The sequence below is a fragment of the Prunus persica genome, chromosome G4, assembly GCF_000346465.2.
Source record: "Prunus persica cultivar Lovell chromosome G4, Prunus_persica_NCBIv2, whole genome shotgun sequence".
Classification (NCBI taxonomy): domain Eukaryota; kingdom Viridiplantae; phylum Streptophyta; class Magnoliopsida; order Rosales; family Rosaceae; genus Prunus; species Prunus persica.
In genome coordinates, this window is record NC_034012.1 from 13,303,093 (window position 1) to 13,329,425 (window position 26,333).

General features: G+C 35.5%; 1 long non-coding RNA gene and 1 pseudogene across 1 annotated transcript; one reads left to right on the forward strand and one right to left on the reverse strand.

The window, feature by feature from the left end:
* Positions 11,801 to 19,392, forward strand: LOC18780154 (annotated as a pseudogene).
* On the reverse strand, positions 21,167 to 23,183 carry LOC109948841. Its single transcript, XR_002271287.1, has 2 exons — positions 22,973 to 23,183; positions 21,167 to 21,559 (listed from the first exon to the last, which is right to left on the reverse strand). It is a non-coding gene; the product is annotated as an uncharacterized LOC109948841 (long non-coding RNA).

A 26,333-nucleotide genomic window follows, 5' to 3' on the forward strand; every position in this document is an offset into this window, starting at 1 on the left:
AACTTTTTTCTATCTCTCCTATGGTCCCACGGCCCCCTTCTCTTTGTATCTCCAGCTCTATTTGAGAGATGGTACACAAGTTGGTATCTAAAGCGTCTCCCTAGCATGACCCAATTTTTTTGGATAAATTGAATACATTTAATAAGGGTAAACTTGGAATGCAAAAGTTAGCTTGTATAATATATTAATGACATTGTTTTAAGTGTAAGGAGAATGACACATGTCAAGCAAAAAAGGGAGAAGATCCAAAGAAGAAGATTAGAGAGAAGGTTGCTAGCATTCCTCTTGAATATTATAGCCATGACGGTCATTCAAACAGATAATCAGTGTCTGTTGTAGCTTAATTTTTGTACTAACTTCTTGTGCATGTGTTTGAGCCACAGATATTCCAGTGGCTAACTTATAAAGAAACAGATAATCTAAAAGTAACTCCGAGAAAGGAGGTGTTTAATGGAAATGAGTTATGGGTTGCCAAGAAGGAACAAGACTTTTCTCTCTTTATAGAAGGGGTCCAAGTCTGTCTCTACATAAAACTTCTGCTCTATTTATAGAGGAAACTCAAATGAATTAATTTACAAGCCGGCCACCTTGGCTCAGAGCCGAGCCGTTTGCTTCATATCAGATATGTCAGATGTTGGGTCGTCGGGGTTCGTCCACGTCCTCTGCTCATGATGACCCTATTATACTTCGACTAAGGAGTGGGCGTGGGTAGAGTTGCCTGTTGCACATGACGGCAGTCTCATCTGGTGAGGTGGCGAATCAGGCGGTTTACACCTGGCTTTTGAAGGGACGTGGGCACGCTTGATGAGGTAAGGTGAGTCGGCGGCCAGAGGGGTTCTTGTCATCGACGTGGCCAATTTGCATCATCTTGAATTTCCTAAGGCAGCTCAGAGTCCAAAGCAGAGGGAGATTTGCTCGTTTCTGCCTGTGCAGTGCATAAGGCCCACATGTCGTGTTTTTATTGGGCGAACCGGCTCGGTGCATGCCGAGCGTCAACAACATGCATATAAGGATTCCATATTGATGTGCAATTAAATATATGTTTTATCAGTGACCCTATTATTACACTCATTTTAATGATACTTTTTAGCTAAACAATCTTGGCATATGTATTACATGCAATCCTAACGCATATGTGAATCGTATTTCCCAAACGATAGCTTTATGGAAGGTTATAAGGGTGTGTTTGGTAGGCTTCACTGGATTGGACTATCTTAAATAGTACTTGAAACTCATGTTTGCTAAGATAAGGGACTAACTTAAATGAGATTATATAGTCCAACAGTAAAAAATCTCACTCACTCGCTGCTCCAATTTAGCGAGCTTGAAAAGCGGCTCGCAATATAACACCCACGCTATATTGAACTCGGGAGTTCAAACTAAACCATCGTAGAACTAAACCTTCGCACTGTCATCGCCCAACCTCACTATCACCACCACCAACCCTATCGACAGCAACAACAACACCAAATTGAACACCCAATCAGTTGACCCAGAGAGCTTTTTCTATTTGCTCTGATTCCTCATGAGGTTATCTAATTTCTGCAACCAAACAAACCCAGATCATTGGCTTGCCAAGATCGAAAAGGATGTGCGGCATGCCTGGGAGAACACCTTTGCTAAAGCCTATGTTTGAAGTTTTCTTGATTGAATTTAAAAAATAAAAAAAATAAAAAAAAGAGTCTAAAGAGGAGAAGGAGAACTGGGGAAAAAGGGGATGTGGAAGTGGGTTGCGATGGGGGGGAGGGGGGGGGGGGGAGAGAGAAAGAGAGAGAGAGAGAGAGAGAGGCAAGAATGAATCTATTAATCCTAGGGAGCAAGAGAAGATGGCTTCAGTGGGATAGGGGAATCGAAGCAGGCATTGATGATTTGATCCATAGGAGGCAAAACCTCTGTTTTTTCTATCCGTCTTCCAATGCAATGAACCTAATTATCTTAAACAAAACAAAAAATAGAGAGGAAAAAAACAAGATAAAAAGAAAGTAAAAAGAATGGGGAGGATGAGTTGGGTTTGCATCTAATGAGTTTTTTTGTTTAAGATAATTTTAGCTTTTTAAAAAATTCAGAATTTTTGTTGTTTTTTATTTAAAATTATTGTTTTAAATTTAAATATTACAATAATTATTTTTTAATCCGACGACACAGCACCAAACATAGGTCTTCACTATTTTTACAATCCAGCTTCTTAGTCCGACGCAGCACCAAATGTAGGTCACTACTTAATCCAGCTTAGGCCAATCCGAGGTAATCCGAGACAGTCACAGGATTTAATCCAGTCCATGACAGTCCGCTGTGCCAAACGACCCCTAAGGGGTTTCGGGCTTCTTGGCCAGGTCTACCATTGTTGATTTTTGCCCCCGCTATCTAAATTTTTACTTAATGGACAATGGCGGATCCAAAATTTTAATTTTATAGGGACGAAATTATATGACAACAATTGACAAAAACAAAATTTTAGGATACAACTATAACTCAAACATAAAAATACAAAGTAAAGCAAATCTTAATTACAAATGGAACCTCCAAGAAACAAAGTTCAAAACAATTTATATGCACACAAATATATAAAATAAAAATAAAAAGAACGAAAATTATAGACATGACCAAGATTACATATACAAAACGTGAAAAACTTTATAAAAAAAAAAAAAAAAAAAAAACAAGTGGGGCTAATAAGATTATATTAATAAAAGTGAAAAAGAAAAGAAAAGAAAATACAAGTGGGGGCTCAGTAAAACATGCTTTATACCTTAAGGGGTCGTTTGGCACGGCGGACTGTCATGGACTGTACTAAATTCTGGGACTGTCTCGGATTAGCTCGGATTGGCTTAAGCTGGATTAAGTACCGACCTACGTTTGATTTTGCATCGGATTAAGAAGCTGGATTGTAAAAATAGTGAAGACCTATGTTTGGTGCTGTGTCGGACTAAAAAACAAATATTTAATATATTTAAATTTAATTAAAAATTTTAATGTATAAATAAATAAAATTCTAATATTTATTTATTTTGGTCAATTCATTATTTCATTAAGGAAAGAGGCAAATAAATTCTAATATTTAATTAGTGAAGCATTTTCTTCTTTCCTCTCTCCCCTCTCTCTTTTCTTCCTCTCTCTTCACCATCCCTTTTCGTTTCTTCTCTAACTGTTTCTAATTTCATTATTTTCAGCTTCTCCCTTTTTGGAACTTCTACGAATTGGAACTGCATGCAATTTGACAAAAAATCATTCAATCACAAACAACCAAAAAGAGAACAAGGTAGAAAATTACAGAACTTGGGCAGCTCATCTTCAGGCCTTTTTCCATACCTCTGCTCCAAAATGAAATTTGTAAAATGAAAGCCAAGTGTTGCCATCGAGTTTAGCAAACCAAGCAAACACATCCAAGAATTGCCACCCACATCCTCTAGCCACACCTGAAACCCCCATAATCAAACTAATGTACACCAATAATTAACATAAGAAGATTTGGCATTCCATGGACTTGGGATCGCAAGACCTGATTTTGACATGGCCCTTGCAATGGCAGATACAAATGTGCCACAATATCTTGGGGCTAAGACTCAAAATTCAAATTTCATTTAGCTGATGGCTAGAACCAAATACTTACCCAAGAAACCTCCTTTCAATCTCTACGACGATGGCAGAGCCTGAAGCCACCCAAAATATATAGTTGTCGCTGAAAGGCAATAACTCAATAATATATTTTGGTTCACCTCCTTCTATATCTCTCTGCAACTGCAAGCCCTACCTCAATTGTAATGCAAAGCGAGAGACCAGAAAAACTTACCTGAGTATAGCTTGGAAGAAGAGCAGGAGTCAATATTGAACGAAACGAGAGAGAGGCGTTGAAAGTTGTCGGTGTTGGAGGACTAGCGTGTTTTATTTTGCGAACTCGCTAATTTGTGAAGCAAGTTTCAGCCTCACTAAATTAGAAGAGCGAGCGATGCGTTTTTTTACTGTTAGGACTCTACAATCTCATTTAAATTAGTCCTCCCTCTTACCAAACATGGTTTTCAAGTGCTATATAGTCCAGTCCAGTCCAGTCCAGTCTAGTGAGGCCGGCACTGCCAAAATTTTCTCTTAGTCCTCTGAAGGCACTCATGTGATTGTCGTTTAATGCCAAACTCATTTTTTCGTTAAACATAAAATGTATATTTTTTTTTTGGGTCAAAGACATACGATGTACATTGAGCGTTGGTATAAACATGACAAGTACTATTCTAGTAGATCTACTGCTTTCATGTTTTATGATATTAGCTGATATCTTATTGGATGTTGTAATAGTTTATTAGAATTAATTAAGATATTGGAGGATGCTAAAACGTCGGGAGTATATGTTGGGATTGCTGACCTTTAGGATGATGGCCAACATTCTCCGCAGTCATTCTAATCCATTTATAAGGATGATCATAGAGTGCAGTTAGCAAAGCTAAATGAATCAAAGGATATTAATATATACCAGTGGGGGCTCCTCACCATGGTTGCAGGTGGGACTTGGTTCAACAACTGATGTTGGAGCTGAACCATAATTTCATGTCAAGGAAAGTGAGATTTTCTCAGCTTTCTCTATTTCTTTTATCTCAAAGATTTTTTTATACGTACAAAGAAAAACTGTAATTATATAACAAAACAGTTCATATAGTTCAAGATTCTTTTTAAAATTTAAATTTTCCTTTTGAATTGTTAAATGTACATTATAGTGGGTCAATTTAATTTAGCCCCAATCTCATTTCATGCATATGCATGGCGTTTATACCTCTAATAAAACATTGTAATTTTCTAAATAGTTTTTCTTGTTGAAAAATTAATTGATAAAGAAAAAAGCTCCAAAACTACTGTCATGTTATGTAGGAAGAATTCATTAGTGTCACCACCACACACACAAACTTTGTGAAATTAGGAATCTTGGGTTCGTAAGGAGACATCTATGTAATCTGCTTTAGAATTCCCAAAAAAAAAAAAAAAAAACTTGGGACTTTAAGAACAGAAACCATACCTTATGAAGAGATTCAAATGTCTAAAGCCAACTAATTGGGTTAAGAATGTCATTTGGCCTAATTCGAATAGAAACGAGCAACAAACTAATGAATTAAAATTGGCCGAAGGTTAGTAAAATCCATGTTACCGTTCCAAGGTTTGAAAATAACCTAGGCCAGATGAGGTTTGCTTGGCCGCATGATTGATTTGTTTAGTAGTCAGAAACGCCCTTCTTAGCCCTAAAAGGGTAACACACAATACGAAACCAATAATATATCATGTTATGCTTTTGAAGATCATTGAGTGTAGTCTGATGCCTTACATCCAGAGTAGTCTGATGCCTCAACAGAGAAGGAAGAATTATAACATAGGAATAAACTTTTGTTCCATAAATTCTTTACCTCCGAAATACCCCCATTCCCATTACTAAATTGCACCTCCAAAACCCTAAACCGAGTTCTTCGAAAAAACATGAACCTACCAATAAGGTTCATGCTGATTCCACCAGGTACTGCTTTTCAAGAAGAGCATGGTATGCTGCTTGGAACAACAAGTTTCATCTTTGCTTTCTTAGGTTCTTCCATCTCACAAACAAAGACATGGCCAGAAGCGTTCACTGCATAAAATTGTCCGTTATGATAAGTTAAATCAGAATAAATATGATATGGTTTTCCAAATGCATCATCCACTATGGTCCATTCGTGGTCTCCTGGTCTCCAAAACGCAAATTTGCCCCAACTATGAATCATGACAATGTAATCTGATGTGAAAGAAGCGCTTGATGATAAGGTGAATTTCCTTACAACGAATTTGCCCAACACTAATGCTATATTTCTTAGTAGATCTAGATGAGGAGGATGAGATTATTTAAATATCTCAAGATCCGGAAGCTCAACATGGGCATGATTTAAAGGATGCAATATATTGAATTTCAAATCGTTATCAGACTGAGTCTTTAGCCATCCTAGGGAAGAATAACACAGCTTTTCCTTAGCTAATGGTGGCAGATTAAGTTTGTGAATCTTGCCTTTTTTCAGGTTGTAGAACTCTCGGATGGTGGCGCTCTCCCTTTTTGGAAGCATAAGCAATGGAACTTGATGTGATGTTCTAGTAAAGTTTTCCTTGATTGCGTCTGATTTCCATGATCTACAAACTGTACCAAAAACAGTAAAATCCTCCAAGACAAACAGAAGTTTGGCAATGGACACAAGAAGATGGTGAGGAAGATTCGACCATTGAGCCATCAAGATAATAATCAACTCAAATATCAAATAGGTTTTGTGGGGGAAGAGCGTGCCCGAAATTAGAATAATAGAAATAATTAATTTCTAAAAGAGGACACAAAAATCTGAGAGGGCAAAGGGCAAAGACTGAAACCAAATAAATAGTGTATTTATTTGTAAATCCCAATCCGAGAGGACAAAATAAAAATTGCATGACAACAATTGACAAAAATAAAAATTTAAGAGCCCGTGATAACCATTTCAATTTTAATTTTTAGTATTTATTTTTGTGCTAGGGTATAGAGGGAAATGAGAGTGAGACTGAGAGTGAGGATGAGATTGAGAGAGAGGATGATAAGGGAGGACGGGAGAGATGAGTAACAAAAGTGAAAACTTGAAAGTAAAAACAATTTCAAATAAATTTTTTGTTTTTTGCTTTTGTTTTCACTTTTATTACTCTTCCCTCCCATCATTCCCTCTCATCTTCTATCTCAATCTCATCTTCACTCTCATTCTCACTTCAGTTGTCTCCATTTGTCCTCTATACTCTAGCACAAAAAATAAAAAATAAAACAAAAAACTAAAATTGAAACAGTTATCAAACGGACCCTTAGGATATAACTATAACTCAAGAATAAAAATACAAAGTAAAGCAAACCTTACAAATGGAACCTCCAAGAGAAAATAGTCAAAACAATTTATATGCACACAAATATATGAAATAAAATAAAAAGAACAAAAATTATAGACATTACCAAGATTACATATACAACACATGGAAAAATATAAAAAAATACAAGTGAGGCTAATTCCTTTACTAAGTTCTTCAATTTGTGGGGCTATTTCCTTTTTTCTTTGAGTGCAAAAGTCTTCTATAGCATCAATAAGATTATATTTAATAGAAGTGAAAAAGGAAAAATAAAATACAAGTTGGGCTCATACTAGGTCTGCCAGTGCTTATGGGTCAAAGTAAAATGCTTTATACTTCAAGGGGTCGTTTAGTACGGCGGACTGTCATAGACTAAACTAAATCCTGAGACTATCTTGGATTAGCTCGAATTGGCCTAAGCTGGATTAAGTACTGACCTACGTTTGATGCTGCATCGGACTAAGAAACTGGATTGTAAAAATAGTGAAGACCTATGTTTGGTGCTGTGTCGGACTAAAAAATAATTATTGTAATAATTAGATTTAAAACAATAATAAAATAAATAAATAAAAAAAACTAAAATTCTGATATTTTTAAAGGCTAAAATTATGTTAAACAAAAAATAAAAAAACAATAGATTCAGACCCAACCCAACCTCCTCATTTAGTTTATCTTTTTTTTTTTCTCTCTATTTTCTTTTTCTTTAATCAGAAACCCAACCTCCCCATTCTTTTTATCTTTTTTTTTTCTTTAACAAGAAACCTCCCTCACTCTCACTCTCTCTCTTTGCCCGCCCCCGCCCCCCCCCCCCCCCTCTTTTTTTTTCTTTCTCTCTATTTGTTATCTTTATTCAACAACCTCACTCATTCTGTCTTTCTCCCATCACAACTCACTTTTGGAAAAACCTAAAGGAGAGAGAAATTTTTGCAAAGAAGCCAAAATGGACAAAATTGCCCTTATTTATTTTTGAATTTCCTAAGGAATCCTTTACATTTGCATGTCTTTGATTGAAAGTTGAGAGGTTTTTCTGTCTTTTTTGAAAAAGCTTTGGCTTTTTCCAAAAGTGAAAAAAAATTTGTGGCTAAAACCTAAATTTACTTTTTCTCTCTCTCTCTCTCTCTTTAATCATAAACCTCCCTGATTCTCTCTCTCATTCCCATCGGAACCCACCTCCACATCCCCTTTTTCCCCAATTCTTCTTCTCCCCCTTTGACTCCTTTGTATTCAATTGAGAAAGCCTTAGGCAAAGGCTTCAGCAAATGCATTTTCCACACACGTCCTCTTCGATCTTGTCCAGCCAAGATTTGGGTTTGTTTGGTTGTAGAAATTAGGTAAACTCATGGTGGTGGTCTGACAGGTTGATTGTGGTAGGGGGGTTTTGATTCAAGCCAAGGATCTGACTTCAGTGAATATGGTTGATTGAAAACACAAATCAAGAAAATCCAATTCTAGCTTAAGAAGAAGAAGAAACGGGTTTAGTTCGGACTTGTGGGTTCAATCTAGCGAGGGCACTATATTGCGAACTACTTTTTAACCTCGCTAAATTAGAGGAGCGAACGAGGGGTTTTGTTTACTGTTGGACAATATAGTCTCATTTAAGTTAGTCCCTTATCTTACCAAACATGGGTTTCAAGTGCTATTTAAGTTAGTCCAGTCCAGTGAGGCTTGCCAAACACAGCCCAAAGGCATTGTGACAATTCTAAATCCAATGTATCACAACACTTATGTGATTGTCGTTTAATGCAAAACTCATTTTCTTCGTTAAATACATAAAATGTTTTTTTTTTTTTTTAATGTCAAAGACATACGATGTACATTGAGCATTGGTATAAACATGACAAGTACTATACTACTAGCTCTCCTGCTTTCATGTTTATATTAGCTAATATCTTATAGGATATTGTATTAGTTTATTAGAATTAATTAAGATATTGGAGGATGCTAAAACGTTGGGAGTATATGTTGGGATTGCTGACCTTAAGGATGATAGCCAACATTCTCCGTAATCGTTCTAATCCATTTATAAGGATGATTATGGAGATGGCATTTGTAAGTTATTCTAGATTGTGCGCGGCTTGCTATGTTATGAAAAGAAAATAATATGCAGATTTTTTTTTTCGACCATGGATTGGGACAAAAGAGGAGGACAATCACCATCTCCACTCCTCCCACCAAATTGACAATGACAACATTAACAACCACGACAACAATACAAATTATAAGAATAATAGTAATGATTTTTCAATGCAGAATGTGGTTGATGAAGCAGACAGTAAGGTGAAGTTAGCAAAGCTAAATGAATCAAGGATACTGATACTAGTGGGGGCTACTCACCATGGTTGCAGGTGGGGCTTGGTTCAACAACTGATGTTGGAGTTGAACCATAATTTCAGAGGTCCCAATCTTCTGAAGAAGAATATCTCCCTCATCATTAATCTTACGAACAAAATGGAACCTCACATCGATGTGTTTTGTATGTGCATGATGAACTTGATTCTTTGATAAATAAATAGCACTCTGACTGTTGTAATGAACATCCACATGGTCCTGTTGAACCCCTAAGTCATCAAGCAACCCTTGAAGCCAGATGGCTTCCTTTATAGCTTCTGTTACCGCCATGTATTCTGCCTCAGTAGGCGACAAGGCAACTGTAAATTGCAAAGTTGATCTCCAACTCACTGGACCTCTAGCAAGAGTGAATACAAAACCTATAGTGGACCTACGCTTGTCCAAATCACATGCGTAATCAGAATCCACATATCCAACAACACATTGCCCAGTAACTCTGCTAAGCTTTGACTACAACAATGTTGCAGTGTCATTAATTATATATACATGCATTTGTAATGAGTTTATCAATATTTTTCAGAAATTCCAAATGAGATCAACTCTCTAGATCAGGTGGAGTTCATGTATGTGCAGGACAATGCCCTAAAAGGGCATGTTCCTATGACTGTCTTCAACATGTCTTCTTTGACTATGTTGTCACTATTTGGAAACAGCTTGAATGGTGGCATTCCAGACAATATATGTCAGCATCTTCCTAATATTCAGGTGCTGCATTTGGGTAACAACCAGTGTGGTGGTCCGCTTCCATCCAAATTATAGCAATGCAAAGAGCTTCTGGAATTAGTATTGGATAATAACAATTTCAGTGGAAGCATACCCAAAAATATTGGGAACTTGACCCAATTAATGGAGATTTATATTGCCTACAACAATGTCAACTCTGTTCATTTTATAGTATTGTTCCTTTCATGATTTATCATTACTTACATCTTAATTAATAATTTATAACTAAGATTCGTATTTAATTAATAGGACGAATGTGATTCAAATAATTTAGAACATCTTTCAACATTGGGAAGTTACGTACCACTAGACTAAAATGTATCTTATTTAAGGAATTTACCTCCATATAAGTATATGCAAGCAGTAGATACAAAGCAAAAGAAGATTAAACTTAGGCTTGTGCTGATATTAATTTATTGCTGCAGGTATTATACCAGATGAGATTGGTGATTTTCAGCATTTACAGGTTTTCTCATTCGGGGTTAATAATTTCAATGGCCCCATCCCATCAACAATCTTCAATATGTCCATGTTAACAGCAATTTCGCTTGCTAGTAATCAGCTCTCAGGTAGCCTCCCAGCAGACATAGGCCTTAGACTTCCGAACCTAGAATTGCTATATATAGGAATGAATAAACTCAGTGGAGCCATTCCCAACTTTATCTCTAATAATGGTTCTAAGCTCACCTAGCTAGAAATGGGTGGTAACTCATTTACTGGGTTTATTCCTAGCACGCTCTGTGCCTTAACAAACCTTGACTTACTTAGCTTGCACGCAAATAATTTGACCATTGATACTTTAACTCCAGAAGCAAACATTCTCTTTTGTTTGGCCAATCTTAGAAACCTGACGATATTATACTTGGAAGGTAATCCATTACACACCACTCTTCCGGTTGCCTTCGGGAATCTCTCTCCATCATTTCAATATCTTTCTTTATACAATTGCAAACTGAGGGGTAACATTCCCAATGATGTTGGCAACTTGAGCAGCTTGATAACCTTAGATATGGGAAACAATCAATTGACTGGGTCAATTCCAACTTCTGTGGGAAGACTAGGATAACCTTAGAATGATAACAAGTTGCAAGGATACATCCCATTTGAAATTTGTCAACTAGACAACCTAGCTGAATTGCTTTTGGGTGGTAATGGTAATCAACTCTCTGGTTCTTTACCTTCCTGCTTGGGTGATTTTTCTGCAGCTTTAAGAATTCTATCATTAGGTCCTAATTTATTAACTTCCACAATACCATCTACCTTGTGGGGACTTGAATATATCCTGAACCTAGACTTGTCATCCAATCTTCTAAATGGATCTCTCTCAGAAGATATTGGAAAATTGAAAGTCCCGACAGCTTTGGATTTATCAAACAACCAATTATCAGGTAGTGTACCAAGCAACATTGGGGGTCTTAAAGATTTGGTTCAACTCTCCTTGTCACCAAAAACAATCTGTCAGGAGTGATTCCAGAGTCTCTGGAAGCTCTCGTCCATCTCAAGTATCTGAATTTGTCTTTCAACAGATTCCAAGGAGAAATTCCAACAGGTGGACCTTTTCAAAACCTCTCCTCTCAATCATTTGTCTCGAACGGGGCTCTGTGGTGCAGCCCGACTCCATGTTCCACCATGCAAAAAATAATACACACAAACCAAATTCAAGGAATGCTAGTTCACCCAACCTGAAGTATCTTATTCCAGGGATCATATCAGCATTACTCCTGGTGGCCTCTGTATCAATGTTCATACTACGCAAGAAAAGGAAAGTGGAAGTTGCAACAGACACTGCCTTGTTACCTCAACTTCTTTGAAGAAGAGTTTCACACCTATAACTTCTAAGCGCAACGGGTGGATTTCATGAAAGCAACTTACTTGACACTGGGGTTTTGGATCAGTATACAAAGGTACAATTTCAGATGGGATAGATGTTGCTGTGAAGGTTTTCAAATTTCAATTTACAGATTGAAGGGGCTTTCAAGAGTTTTGATAGTGAATGTGATGTTCTGAGCAATATGCGTCACCGAAATCTTATCAAAATCATCAGTTGTTGCAGTCAACCTGATTTCAAAGCCTTGGTACTAGAATAAATGCCTAATGGAAGCCTTGAGAAGTGACTGTACTCTCAAAATCAAAACTCTCCATTGAATGTCCTTCAAAGGTTCAATATAATGACAGATGTTGCATCCGCATTGGAATACCTTCATCATGGTCATGGTCCAAATCATGTTGTCCATTGTGATGTGAAGCCAAGCAACATACTACTTGATGATGATATGGTTGCACATGTGGCTGATTTTGGCATTTCAAGACTCTTAGGTGAAGGAGATTCCATGACCCAAACCATGACCCTTGCCACAATTGGGTATATGGCTCCAGGTGATGTACTGTTACTAGTTTACTTTTCAATTTTATATATGTTGTCCTTCATTATGAACAAGGTGACCTTATGATTTTCTTTTAATCATATATAACTAAATTCACATATATAATATTGCAGAGTTTGGAATGGAAGGAATCATTTCAACCAGAGGAGATGTGTATAGTTTCAGTATTGTATTAATGGAGACATTCACAAGAAGGAAGCCAACTGATGAAATGTTTGTTGGGGAGATGAATTTAAAGCAATTGATTGCAAATTCATTACTTCCAGATGCTGCAATTGTTGAAGTTGTTGATGCTGATTTACTTGGAACAGAGGAAGATGGTGATTTTGTGAGTAGGAGGGATTGCTTATCATCCATTATGAGATTAGCTCCAGCTTGTTGTGCAGAATTGCCGGAAGAGGGGATTAACATGCAAGAAGCTCTAATCACCCTCAATAAAATCAAGATTAAGTTTTTGAAGGACTGTGTGGACGAGTGCAGTCTTAGTTATTCATCCTCTTGTTTTAAAAAAAAATACATTTTCTTCTTCTTGTTTTTCATCTGCAAAGAGTGCATGAGTCATGTGTTTGGAGGGAAATTAAAAATTAAAAATTAAAAATTAAAAAAAACCCGAGGGCTATACAATGACCCTTTAGCAATTAGGTGCACACGTGTCAACACAAGTATAGCCGTGCGGCTATACTATTTTGAAAAAAATCGGATAAAAATGCCACCCACGTGTCAAAAAAGTGTTGCCACTCGGCTATACTGTTTTTAAAAAAGATATACCGTAGTATAGCCGCCCGGCTGTACTATGTAAATAGGAATAGCCGCACGACTATACCTTTTATTTCAAACAAAATTAAAAAATAAGTACACTCCTACCTAGTTGCATTAGTCTATACTTTATTGATATTAATTAGCTAGTTTCAACATATTCAAAGCATATATTGAAGTAATAGAAATTTCACAGTAAATCAATTTAAGAATTTAATTTTTTTTCTTCTTATTTTTTTTGTGGGAATGTTTGCCTTTGATTTAACTCGCTCTCTCAAGTGAAACTTGTTGGAGGAACAACAATCAATATTATTATAATAATTTAATTAAACAACATATAGAATAATGAAATTGAATATAGCAGTAAATTAAAAATTGAATGTTCTTGCATATAGAGACTTGAAGAATTGCAAAGTCCTTGAAACAGAATTTCACCCCTACTCAATGCTTGTCTTTAAACAGAGTGGCTGATACATGTTCCAATAGGTATCAGATAAGGACAAACTCAATCAGACAAAAACATTAAATGATATTTGAATTTAAAAAATATTTCAAATAAATAAATAAATAATTACCTAATCGGGTTTAATTTAAATTACATAGCCCAAAACGTGTACAGAAAACGGATGTATTATTGAAAAATACTTACGTACGTGTATAATAAGAGTATTAAATGTGAAAATGCTAAATTCTTTATATGGGTGATAACTCTGGCAAAGTAAACAAATTAAATGGGACAATGGAGACTCGAGTAATGGCCAAATAGTAATAGATAATGCTATAAATTACTCTTATCGATAATGCTATTTTTTTTTTTAAAGGGATCCCATTATACACATATATAAAGAGTATATCCGCTCGGCTATATTATTATTATTATTATTTTAACGGATCCGTCTAGCGAGTAGGCGTCACATGTCAAAATATGTCTAGCCGCATGGGTGTACTATTTTTTAAAAAATTAAAAACATTGCGTATAGCCCCGTGGCTGTACCATTTTTTTAATTTTAAAAATTATTATAAAAAAAAAAGAGGGAGCCCCTAGGGATTAGGAGCCACGTCTCAAAATAAGTATAGCTGCGCAACTATACTATTTAAATATATTATATTTTAAAAGTATAGCCGCGCGGCTATGCTAAAAAAATTAAGCAAAAAGCACCCTCCTAATTGCATTAGTTCCTACTTTATAGATATTAATTTGTTAGTTTCAACATGTCCAAAGCAGTCAGCCACTATATAATATTTTAATATAATATTTTTAATATATGTTATTTTTATTTAATAATATGTGAGAATTATTTGTATAATACGTGAATTTTTTGTGTCTTATTGAAAATTTTATAAAAAATACGTGTATTAAACATGAGAAATACATATGTACAAGTACAATACGAGTATTTTATGTTTGCTTTTTAAAAAATATTCATTTTACCAAGTCTTTAAAACGTGTACAGAACACGGATGTATTATTAAAAAATACATGTGTACGTGTATAATAGAGTATTAAACATGAAAGTGCTAAATTCTTTATAAGGGTAATAACTTTGAAAAAGTAAAAAAATTAAAAGGGGATAATAGAGACTCGGGTAATGGCCTAATAGTAATGGATAATGCTATAAACTACTCTTAGCGATAAATAAAAATGAGAAAAAATTTAAAAGAAAAAAGTATCCCGGCATATATTTATATGTATGGATATATATATAGCCGCTCGGCTATACTACGTTTTAAAAACAAATTAAAAAATCGGGTATAGCCCGGCGGCTATACTCTTTATTAAAAACAGAGTAGCCGCACAGAGCCTTGGCGCCACGTGTAAAAAAAAATTAATAGCACCGAGTATAGCCGCACGGCTATACCATTTTTAGAAACATTAAATAGCCGCCCGGCTATACTATTTATTATTAGTTTTAAATCCGTCTAGCTAGTAGGCGCCACGTGTAAAACGTGTATCGCCGTGCGGCTATACTATTTTATAAAAAACCACGTGTCAAAACAAGTATAGCTACGCAGCTATACCATTTATTAATTAAGAAAAAGAGTTTCCGTCTTGTGAGTAGGCGCCACGTGTAAACAAGTATAGCCGTTCGGCTATACTATTTTATAAAAAAAATTTAAATCCAGTGAGTATAGTCGAGCAGCTCCACTATTTTTTAATTTTTCTTAAAAAAGGAAAAAAAAAAGGGACCCCCCATGTTGGAGGAAAAAACTGTTTAAATCCAAGTAATACATGAGTAGTTGTATTTTTAAAGGTGAAAATTTAAGTTTAGTCCTTTATGGTTGAAGATGACCTAACCTAAACAGTTTTAAGGCTTTCAAATTAACCATGCTTTATCAGATAATTCAAACTCATAAGGTCCACAATTTATTAAATGTAAATAACTTATGCAACTCCGAAAGTAAGAGCAAGTAATTTGATTGGAGGGGTTGAGAATCGATACAATTTAACGACAGAAGGATCGAGAGACATTATTATTGAAGGTCATTCTTAGGTGTCAATCAAGCTTATGCAAGATAAGAAAAACTTATACATATCATATATGTTCCAAACATTCAAAACTTATACATATCATATATGTTCCATACAATCAAAACAACACCAATTTTCCTTTCATCTCAAGTAAGAAATTTACTTTGTTATTGCAATTACAATCACAAAGATAAAATGTCGGTTCCCGCAACAACATCTATTTGCTTTTATATATAGCAGAAGGATGCTTACAAAATTAAGAGCATGAGCCGTGCATATATATTACTTCTATTCTCATAACATTCCTATTTAACTTAGAGCATTAGCCATGCATAGATCATTCTGTATAAACGGATTTGTGAACATTGTAATATTTCATTATGTATAAAAGCATAGGCAACTTCGCATTCATGGTAAATTGGTAATTAAAATCTAATGAAAATTCCCACTTGACTTTTGTATTATTCTTATTTTCTTTCAAGTCGAAGCCCTTTGATCGATAGAGATAGACATCAACTGCTAAATTAAGTATCACAACTTTATTTTTGAGTTGACACCTAAATAAGCTGCTAATTAAGGAATTTTATTTCAAAGGAAAGACAAATCTGCTAAAAGGAAAAAGAATATGACCCACATATTTCTCAATTGTTTGTAATCACTATTTTAATAAGATTTCCCCGATTATATTTCTATCGCTTTGTGGACCTTATTTCTTTCTTTTTTTATTTATTTTGTTTTTTATAAATAAAAAAAACTCCACAATTGTTCTTAGAGTTGATTATAGAGTTACATTTAAAACATCAGATCCCATGTTGATTACATATATAGCAACAGACAAATGAGAAATAAAAGCTTCCTCCAATGCAACCTTTTCCTTTTCATCCCTATATAAACCCAAAAATCTTGTTAAAAGGAATCCATGACGATAACTTTTAAAACAATGGAAAACTAGAATATTAATTCCTTACTGTTCTGCACAACAAGGTACACAAAGCAGATGCAGGAGCACTTTGAATAATACATCATCCTACAGTTCAAAAACAAGCCAAGAAATGAGGACATGAGTCTATAAAACTGCAAGAAAAAAACGACAAATGAAGAATACAGAACTGCAATTTTAGTACGTGAAATTGTTGAATAAGATGATGCATTCAGATAGACAAAACAAAAGATGGATACAAATTTTCTATTTTTGTGTCTGGGTGAATAGATTGCCTATTTTGCTTATATCACGTTGCATATAAACATAGACAAAAAAAACTCCTAGTTTCAAAGATAAAGAAGACATACCTCTTTGATATACAGTTGGATGAAGGATTTGGCAAAGTCAACACATTCTACAAAATACATTTCATGGTCCACTGTCGTATTAGCTGGAAGATGCCCTTGAAGCCAGTTATAAAGCTCCAAGAGACCTTTCTTTCTTAGACAGTAACATTAGGCTTCTAGTACTAGAAAGAAATCAATAAAGCAGAAAGGCATTGGTGAGCAATGCCAATGCGCCTCCCACCACTAACCGACCTCTCCCTGCATGCGTGTTGACGACTAATTTATCCTTTCCCTTTCTTTACCCCAACCAAGACCACCAGGAATTATAAATCTCTCATTCCCTCTTCATTTGCCTCCCATTTCTCACTCTCTCAACAACAGAAACACAGTTTTCTATCTTTCCCTTTCACTTCACACGAAACAAACCCCTCATTTCTTATGCCTTTCCTTATTTTATGTCACCTTTCCTCCTTCTCACACACTATATACATGTCACCTTTGCTCCTTCGCACTAGCAAGCTTCGTCTGTCTTCATTTGGAAAAAAAAGTACACCACCCGCCCTAGCGCCCAGACCCGCCCAGGCCTCCTAGGCGCCGCCTAGATCCTCCCAGGCCGCCTAGGCCCCCCTAACTCCCTGGTGTAGGTGTCCTCCCGCCTAGCGCTTAGGCTGATATCTCGAATACTGCTCAAAACCTGGAATGGGCTTGCTCTGTCCCCTAGACGTTCGTAGGGATGAGTTCGAGTCCGATTCGCCAGAATATTTTAAAAAACTCGGCTATACTATTTTTAAAAAAATTAAGAAAATACCGAGTCAAGCCGCCCGGCTGTACTATTTTAAAAAATCAAATTAGGCAAAAACCTAGTATAGCCACGTGGACGTACTATTTCAAAAATAAATTTGGGCAAAAAAAACCGAGTAGAGCCGGGCGGCTGTACTATTTTCCTACAAAATATGAACCGCAATTCTAATCTTTCTAAAAGAGAATGGATTCATCTTCACAGGAATCTTCGGATCTACCATATGAAGGAGAGAAATTATTCAACAATTACAGGGCTGAATTCCAGGAACAACAGGAAACATAGAAGACCTGGGTCATCAAGAAATCAATCATCTTCATTCACACAAAGCACTAAGAAGGAGACATGAGGATCTCACCGGAATATCATGCCAAATACAACCAAACTGAATGGAAACTCAGACGAAGATTGATATTAAAGTCCTAAATCAATGGTCCATGTATGACAGCTAATTTGCCTCATAATTATCAACCAAACACAGGAAGAAAAGCCTGAAAATGTAAAGACTTAAACCTCTGCAAAAGTTTAAACAGATTCCAAATACGGGGGTCACCGGGAAATTGTTAAATTTATGTTTTCCTAGATGCAATACCAGTGCTTGTATTATTTTTTGATATTCTTCTTTTATAGCATTCATAATGATACAGTGATGCCAAATACTTCACCTCACAGCATTCAAGAAAACCAATATCAAGACCAACCAATCTTTCATTTTTCTTCCAACAAGTAAGAAATAATCTTAGCCTCCCAAATTCTTTCATAGTTAGTAAAATACGGAACGGGAAAAATACGAATAAAATACATTCGGCAAAATTTTGGCAAATTTCTCCATCACGTGAACTTAAAAATTGCTGAAATATCGTTTTAACAAGACAAAAGATTTAATCAAGGGAACAGTAAATCTGGAAGAAAACTAAGAATAAAGAAATTGATGAAATGATAGAACAAAATTCGTGCATTCTTTAATCAACTGATCAGCATATATCTAAAGAATATAAAACTGGTTTATTACTATACCTATAGTTGTGCTCTAAAGTATCGTATATCACTTCAATTTATGCTCCATTGTAGCTCACGTTAGCTACAATCTTGCTTAGGAATTATTGGGATTTCCATAGATGGCAAAAGGGTCTCCTTATAAATTGTGGCTTTAGCTTCCACTTCCACCACCAACAAACTTCGAGAATCAAAGAGAGTTCAAGAAAAAAAGCAAAGAAAGTGAGGAAGGAGAAATGGATGCTAGTGTGTTGAGGGCTGTGGTTTTGATGAGCATGCTTGTGCTTTCAATAGCTCAAGCTGATATTAATCCTTCCTATACCAATGCGGTTCCAAATGACAATCCTCTTGATCAAGTTGATGATGTCCATCCCCGCTCTAATACAAATCAAGTGGTTCCAAATAGCCATATTATTTCTTGTGGTTTAAAATGTGCGACAAAGTGCCTGATGAACCCAATATGCCTTGGCATGTGCATGATCAGATGCAAACATAGGCCTTCGGATGTTGTGTATAATTGTACACATAATTGTGCCAACTCCATTGCCACCACAAGCACTTCCAATTCTGGTAATGATATGCATATATATTACCATATGGGATTATTGATCTTACATTCCTCTACTTAATTACTGTTTCTCTATAACTTTATCATGTTTGTTTGAAATTATATTTTTAATTATTAATATTCTTTGTATTTTTGTTTTATTTGCTTGATTGTAGATAACCGCTATGTGGAAGGTTTCGTGGATTCATGCTATGAGAGTTGCTCCAAGAATAACCAGATAAATTAATTGATTGGCTATTGTTCCCTAGTTCAACGCGGATGTCTTGTTGCATAAAATAAATGACGAATTATGTCTTTCATATGTAAACTTCTTATTAAAAACAAGAATAAGATTTACGAAATTACTGCTTATATTGCTTTATGGGCCCTTTTTTTCGGTTCACCATGCATGTAGTTTCTTCGGGCCCGAATCATTTCAATTTTAGTTTTTAGTTTTCATTTTTTGGGTTAGAGTGTAGAGGAAAAAGATGGAAAATGGAAATGAGAATGGAAATGGAGATAAAATTTGTACTTCCCTATACAATGATATTCGGCCTACAACGTAACGTTCAAAAATTTAATAGCGGTAAAAAAATTAAGGTTGGTAAGAAAAATAAAATAAAGGGTGAGACTTTAAATGCAAATGATATACTGTTAATTGTCATTCAAATGTAAATTGTATAACAAAACAAAAGATCATTTTTCACCACGTACACCGCAAATTGCTAAATATCATTTTCACCAAACAAAAGATTGAATCAAAGGAACACTAAATCTGCAAGAAGAAAAAAAAGGAATTGATGAAATTATATAACATAATTCTATTATTATTTAATCAACTGATCAGCATATATCACTTCAATTTATGCTCGATTATTATTGCTCACGTTAGCCACAATCGTGCGTAGGAGTTATTGGGATTTCCATCGATGGCAAAGGGGTCTTCTTATAAATTGTGGCTTTATCTTCCACTTCCTCCACCAACAAACGTCGACAATCAAAGGGGTCTTTTTATTTAATTTTTTAAATGAATCGTATAGCCGCACGGCAATACTTAAGCTTTTTTTAAATTTTTTAATAAATTATATCGCGCGGCTATACTTTGAAATTTATATAGCCGCTCGTCAAAAACCTTCGAAACAAAAAGTCATATATATTACTTCTATTCTCATAACATTCCTATTTAACTTAGAGCATTAGCCATGCATAGATCATTCTGTATAAACGATCTGATATTCATTTGTGAACATCGTAATATTTCATTCTGTATAAAAGCAGAGACAAAACTTCACATTCATGGTAAATTGGTAATTAAAATATAATGAAAATTCCCACTTGACTTTTGTATTATTCTTATTTTCTTTCAAGTCGAAGCCCTTTGATTGATTGAAGACTATGGTCCGATAGAGATAGACACCAACTGCTAAATCAAGTATCACAACTTTACTTTTGAGTTGGCACCTAAATAAGCTGCTAATTAAGGAATTTTATTTCAAAGGAAAGACAAATCTGCTAAAAAGGAAAAAGCATATGACCCACATATTTCTCAATTGTTTGTAATCACTATTTTAATAAGATTTCCCCGATTATATTTCTATCGCTTTGTGGACCTTATTTCTTTCTTTTTTATTTATTTTATTTTTTATAAATAAAAAAACTCCACAATTGTTCTTAGAGTTGATTATAGAGTTACATTAAAAACATCAGATCCCATGTTGATTACATATATAACAACAGACAAATGAGAAATAAAAGCTTCCTTAATGGTTTACTAAATTGCCTGTTGTATTTTAAGTGAAAGAAGATCTCTTTCTTTTGAGAAGCAGAAGCAGAAGCAGAGTCTTGTTTAAAATGACGAATTTGTAGCTTTTCTGACGGTTTTCGTTCTTTAGTAACGTAATTTAGACCTTTCGCGACGACTTTTAGGTGTCTAATTTGTAAATTTTTTCTTCGACTGTAAAAACCGTCGCTAACCGTTGCGAATAGATTTTTTACGGCAAAAGAAAAATCGTCGCTAAGCATTGAACGAAATAAAAATTCTGCCATCCCCTATTCGGATAATGATCTTATTCCTACAACTTAATTCTATGAAAATATTGTTAAACTTTTCACTCTAGTTCTTCTTTTTTACCTTCTACGAAATATTGGGCAGATTGAAGTACTTTTCAATTGTGGCAACATAATCATCACGGATAGTATATCCGGATCAATGATCCTCACAACTAGAAGATAAAATACTGTCTTCCAGCTGATTGATGACCCAAAACATCAATAATCCAAGGATGCACGCTAATACACTCCAACTATAACCAACCAAATTGGTGTCATCAAACCTCAAGGCTATATAAATCACAATGGTCTATGCATAACAGTGCACCGTTTATCATCTGAATCGATTAAATCCTGTCAAGAACCTGGACATGACAACAGAGAATTCTTTCATATTGATACAATAACAGTACATATGAAAACTAATTTAAAAGCCAAATCCCAATAAGATTGCATACTGCATCACTGCAGAAATCAACAACCAGAGGAGAACCCACTAAAACCATGTACTAAGAAATATCTCCCATCAAAACCAGTTAGAATTTATTTTCAGGTTTGCATTCCATCAATTTCACAAAATAGTAGATTTCAAAGCTTCCAACCAACATAAGCATGTAACCAGATCCTAACTCGCTTCGCAGAAAGTAGACCAGACCAAAAGCCAGGCCAAAATAAAATCAAAGAAGGAACATAAATTCAAGCCCTAACTCGCGATTAAAAATAAAATTCACCGACACCGCATTAAACGAGAGAAATGATTGCACAATTAAGAGGGATGAATTTCAGGAACAGCAAGAAACAGAGTAGAGCCGGGACAATGGAACTCACTTATCTTCATCCACACAAAGCACTAAGAACAAATGAGCATCAGAGAGCACACCAGAACACCAAATGAATAGAACCCCAAAAACTATCAATAAGATATGAAGCACACCATAATATCGCGATATCTATATCATTCAAATACAACCGACTGAATGGAGAAATCAATACGTGCTTGCAAAACAAGAGATGACAAATCCAGACAAATATTGATATGGAAGTCCTAAACAAAATGTCCATGCATGACATCCCATTTGCCCCATAAGAACCAACCAACCCCAGAAGGAAAAGCCTAGGCTTAAACATCTGCACAAGTTTAAAACTTAAACAGATGCCAAATACAGGTCGTCAGAACATAGAAAAATTTAGATTTTCCTGGAAGCAATACGAGTGCCTGTGTACAGCATTCATGCTGATACAGTGATGCCAAATACTTCACTTCAGAATAGTCTCAAGGAAAGAGATCATTTTAGATGACAGGTACTTGTAAATCCAATAACATAATAAATGGATACCAATAATCAACCAAACAAACAAACAAACGGATACCAATCTTCAAACTAGCAGAGCTCAAAGGTCCCTCTGAAAACTATCCCAACTTCTTGGTTTCATTAAACACTTTGAAAATGGCGAATGAAATTGAGAAAGGTGATCCAAAATTTAAAGGAGGTGTCTAGAATTAAATTCACGACATAGCTTATATTGACAAAATTGGCAGACGCCAAGAAAGATTACTATGTCTTCTTCAGCAATGTCAGTGGAATATATGAACAACATTCATTAACCTCCAATTCTAATTTTCAATTTTTAACTTCATTAAATTACAAAAAAGATTGACAATTCAATGAAAGTTTAAGCCAAACCCTATTAGCGTCTACACAACAGGAGCCGAGAAAACCTCACGCCCCAGAAATTGTTGAAAATTAGAGTTACAAAATATGACTATTAAGAATTACCTCAAAATTAACCATGATTTTTCAAACCCAGAACCGACGGAGCTCTTACTTTCCACCGTAAGGTACAACAGAGCCGTCGTTCTTCTCATTCGTCTCAACTCTGAACCGGTTCTGCCACAGCCCTTTCCTGGTTACAACACGCAAACGTCATCGTTTACACTTCAACAGTTCATGAGAGTAAAAGAATGGTAACAGATAGCAATTGAGTTTTCTTGTGGCCCAAAGATACATCTGTATCGGCTAATGAGCCCATTTCTTTTTAAAGTCAGGAAAAGAAAAAATTATTTTTTAAAAAATCGTATAGCCGAGCGGCTTTACTCGGCTCTTTCATTTTATTTCATTCAATCACCTTTTTAAAAAAAGAGAAATAGTATAGCCGCTCGGGTATACTGTTTTATAATTTGTTAAAACAGAAATAGTATAGCCGACCGGCCATACTCGGTTTTTTTTTCAAAAAGAAAAAAAGTACAGCCGCGCTATACGCGGTTTTTTATTTTTTTAAGAGAAATAGTACAGCCGATCGGCGATACCCGATTTCTTATTTTGCATCCTAAATTTTTTGAAACCACGCTATTATATATGTAATATCGCATCCCTTTTTTTATTATTATTCTTATTCCTTTATGAGAAAGCCACTTTTTCTATGTTAGATGTGTGAAATCAAACTTCCAATGATTACTGCATCAATATTTTAATTTTCAATTAATTCCTATTCTGTTGATAAATTTTATCTTTTTGAACCAGAGCAATATCATTAACTCCAAAACTAAACACAGTATAAGAGAAAACAAATGGCAAATACACTCCAAAGGAAACATATTATACAAAGATCAGGGCAGTTACTATGGCTGAAATCAAAACTTGCAAGGAATCGTAGGGGTCCAGCTGATAGATGTGGATGAAGAGAAAGAGAGATAGATGTGGATGAAGAGAGAGATACCTGTGTAATGCTCAACCAGTCCAAAACAAAACTCACAAAAACCACAACCAAAGGGAACCCTACGGCTAAACACTGACATTTGATGATACCTCTAAAAAGTGTCTATGAAATTGATCAAAATGAAAACTCGAGAAGACAACTTCTTCTGTAACAATTCCTAATTTGTTTAAAGAAATAGTATAGCTGGCCGACTATACTCGGCTTTCCCAATTTGTTTAAAGAAGTAGTAATTTTTTTAAAGAGCGGCTATACTCTGTTTCTCCAATTTTTCAAAGAAATAGTATAGATGCGCGTCTAAATTACAAGGGAGGGGGTTTCTTACACACTCACAGTCAAAACGTCGTGGGAGTTTGAACCTGAGATCTCTTGTCTACAAGTCAAAACACTTTTCAAAATGCAGCATGAATGTCTTGCGCTCCAGAAAAATGCTCCAGAAAAATAAATGACAATTACGTCTTGCATATGCAATAATTTTAATTTAAATAAAAATTAGATTGTTCCAATTACTATTTATATTGCTTTGTGGACCTTATTTCTTTCTTGCATACCACCATCTTAATCTGTTACAAACGTAACTTCTTCACTCCTACCGTCATCACCAACATCATCAATAATAATAATAGAGAGAAAGAATACACTCTCCAAGGAGCAACACCTAAAATAAGTATGCTATTCAATTTACTGCTAAACTGGTATGACATCATTCTTTCATGCATCATATCACATCTCAAAACATTAACCTCAAGGCTAGCTCGAAATTCATAAAAGTGGAAATTCACGTCTGCTTAACCCATTGATGGATGGAATTAAGCTCCAATAACAGGACCATCTCTGAATACGGTTCAGAGACTTATATCCACGAAAAGCAGCCTGAGCGAATTCATGTGACTTCGTTATCTCAATCTGACAGCATAAGACAGTAAACAGAAATAGAGGTCAGTAGGTGATAAAAGAAATAGCAAGCAAGGACAATCCTATTTGTTTAACCACCAGAAAACGGGCAAATTATTATGGCTAGTTTGTCTGAGAACTCCAATTGCATCACAAACTCCATACTGGAAATATATATTCATACAATCATCTTACACACACTATATACATGTCACCTTTACTCCTTCGCACCAGCAAGTTTCGTTTGTCTTCATTTGGAAAAAAAAGGACACGACCCGCCGTGGCTCCTAGACCCGCCCGGGCCGCCTAGCTCCGCTCAGGCCGCCTAGATCCGCCCAGGCCGCCTAGATCCTCCCAGGCCGCCTAGGCCCCCCCTAACTCCATGGTGTCGGTGTCCTCCCGCCTAGCGCCTAGGCCGATATCTCGAACACCACTCAAAACCTGGAACGGGCTTGCTCTGTGCCCTAGACGTTCGTAGTGATGAGTTCAAGACTGATTCGCCAGAATATTTTTAAAAACCGAGTATAGCCGACCGGCTATACTATTTTTAAAAAAATTAAGAAAATACCGAGTAAAGCCGCCTAGCAATATTGGTTTTTAAAAAATTGGGTAAAAACGGGTATAGCCGAGCGGCTGTACTATTTTTTAAATAAAATTAGGAAAAAACCTAGTATAGCCACGTGGAAGTACTATTTTTAAAATAAATTTGAAAAAATGAGTATAGCCGCACCTAGTATAGCCACGTGGAAGTACTATTTTTAAAATAAATTTGAAAAAATGAGTATAGCCGCGCGGCTATACTATATTTCAAACAATATGAACCACCATTCTAACCTTTCTAAGAGAATGGATTCATCTTCATAGGAATCTTTGGATCTACCATATGAACCACCTTTGGCTACGATTTTTTCTCTTATTGTTCCTTCTTTTTGTGTAAAATTTGAATTTTATAACTACTGTGCACGAATTATAATAATTTGAGAAAATTTTGATAATCACATCAACATGTCATATGGATATGTACACAAGCAACGAAATAACTTCTCAAGTGAGTCAGCGAATTACTAAAGTATTTTCATGATCACAAATTTATTGATTCAATTTAGCACTCCGGACATAAATTTGTTTTGGTAATTCGCTGACATGTGTACAGAAGAGCAAATTTAGTGGCTAACGAGCTTGCAAGGGAAGGTCGTGTTTAGGAATCTATGGGGATTTTCGTTGTGATCTTTATTTGTCATAAAAACATAAAATAAAATAAAAAGCAAGGGCTTTTGGGTGTGGAAATATTCAGCTCAGTTGTTTGGTTGTTCAGTTTGAGGATGATTGGAAAGCCATGGATTTATGTGCGGTGGTGACCTCCAACAGAGGTCAAAGACACAATTGAGTGCCCTTTGCCAGTATTTCCAAAAGAGAAAATTCCTGGTACACAACTTGTCACATAACTAGCATGTGAAAGGGATACAAAGATTGTCTCTTGGCGAAGACATGCATCATCACAAAATAGCCACTGTCACACTGCGAGTACAA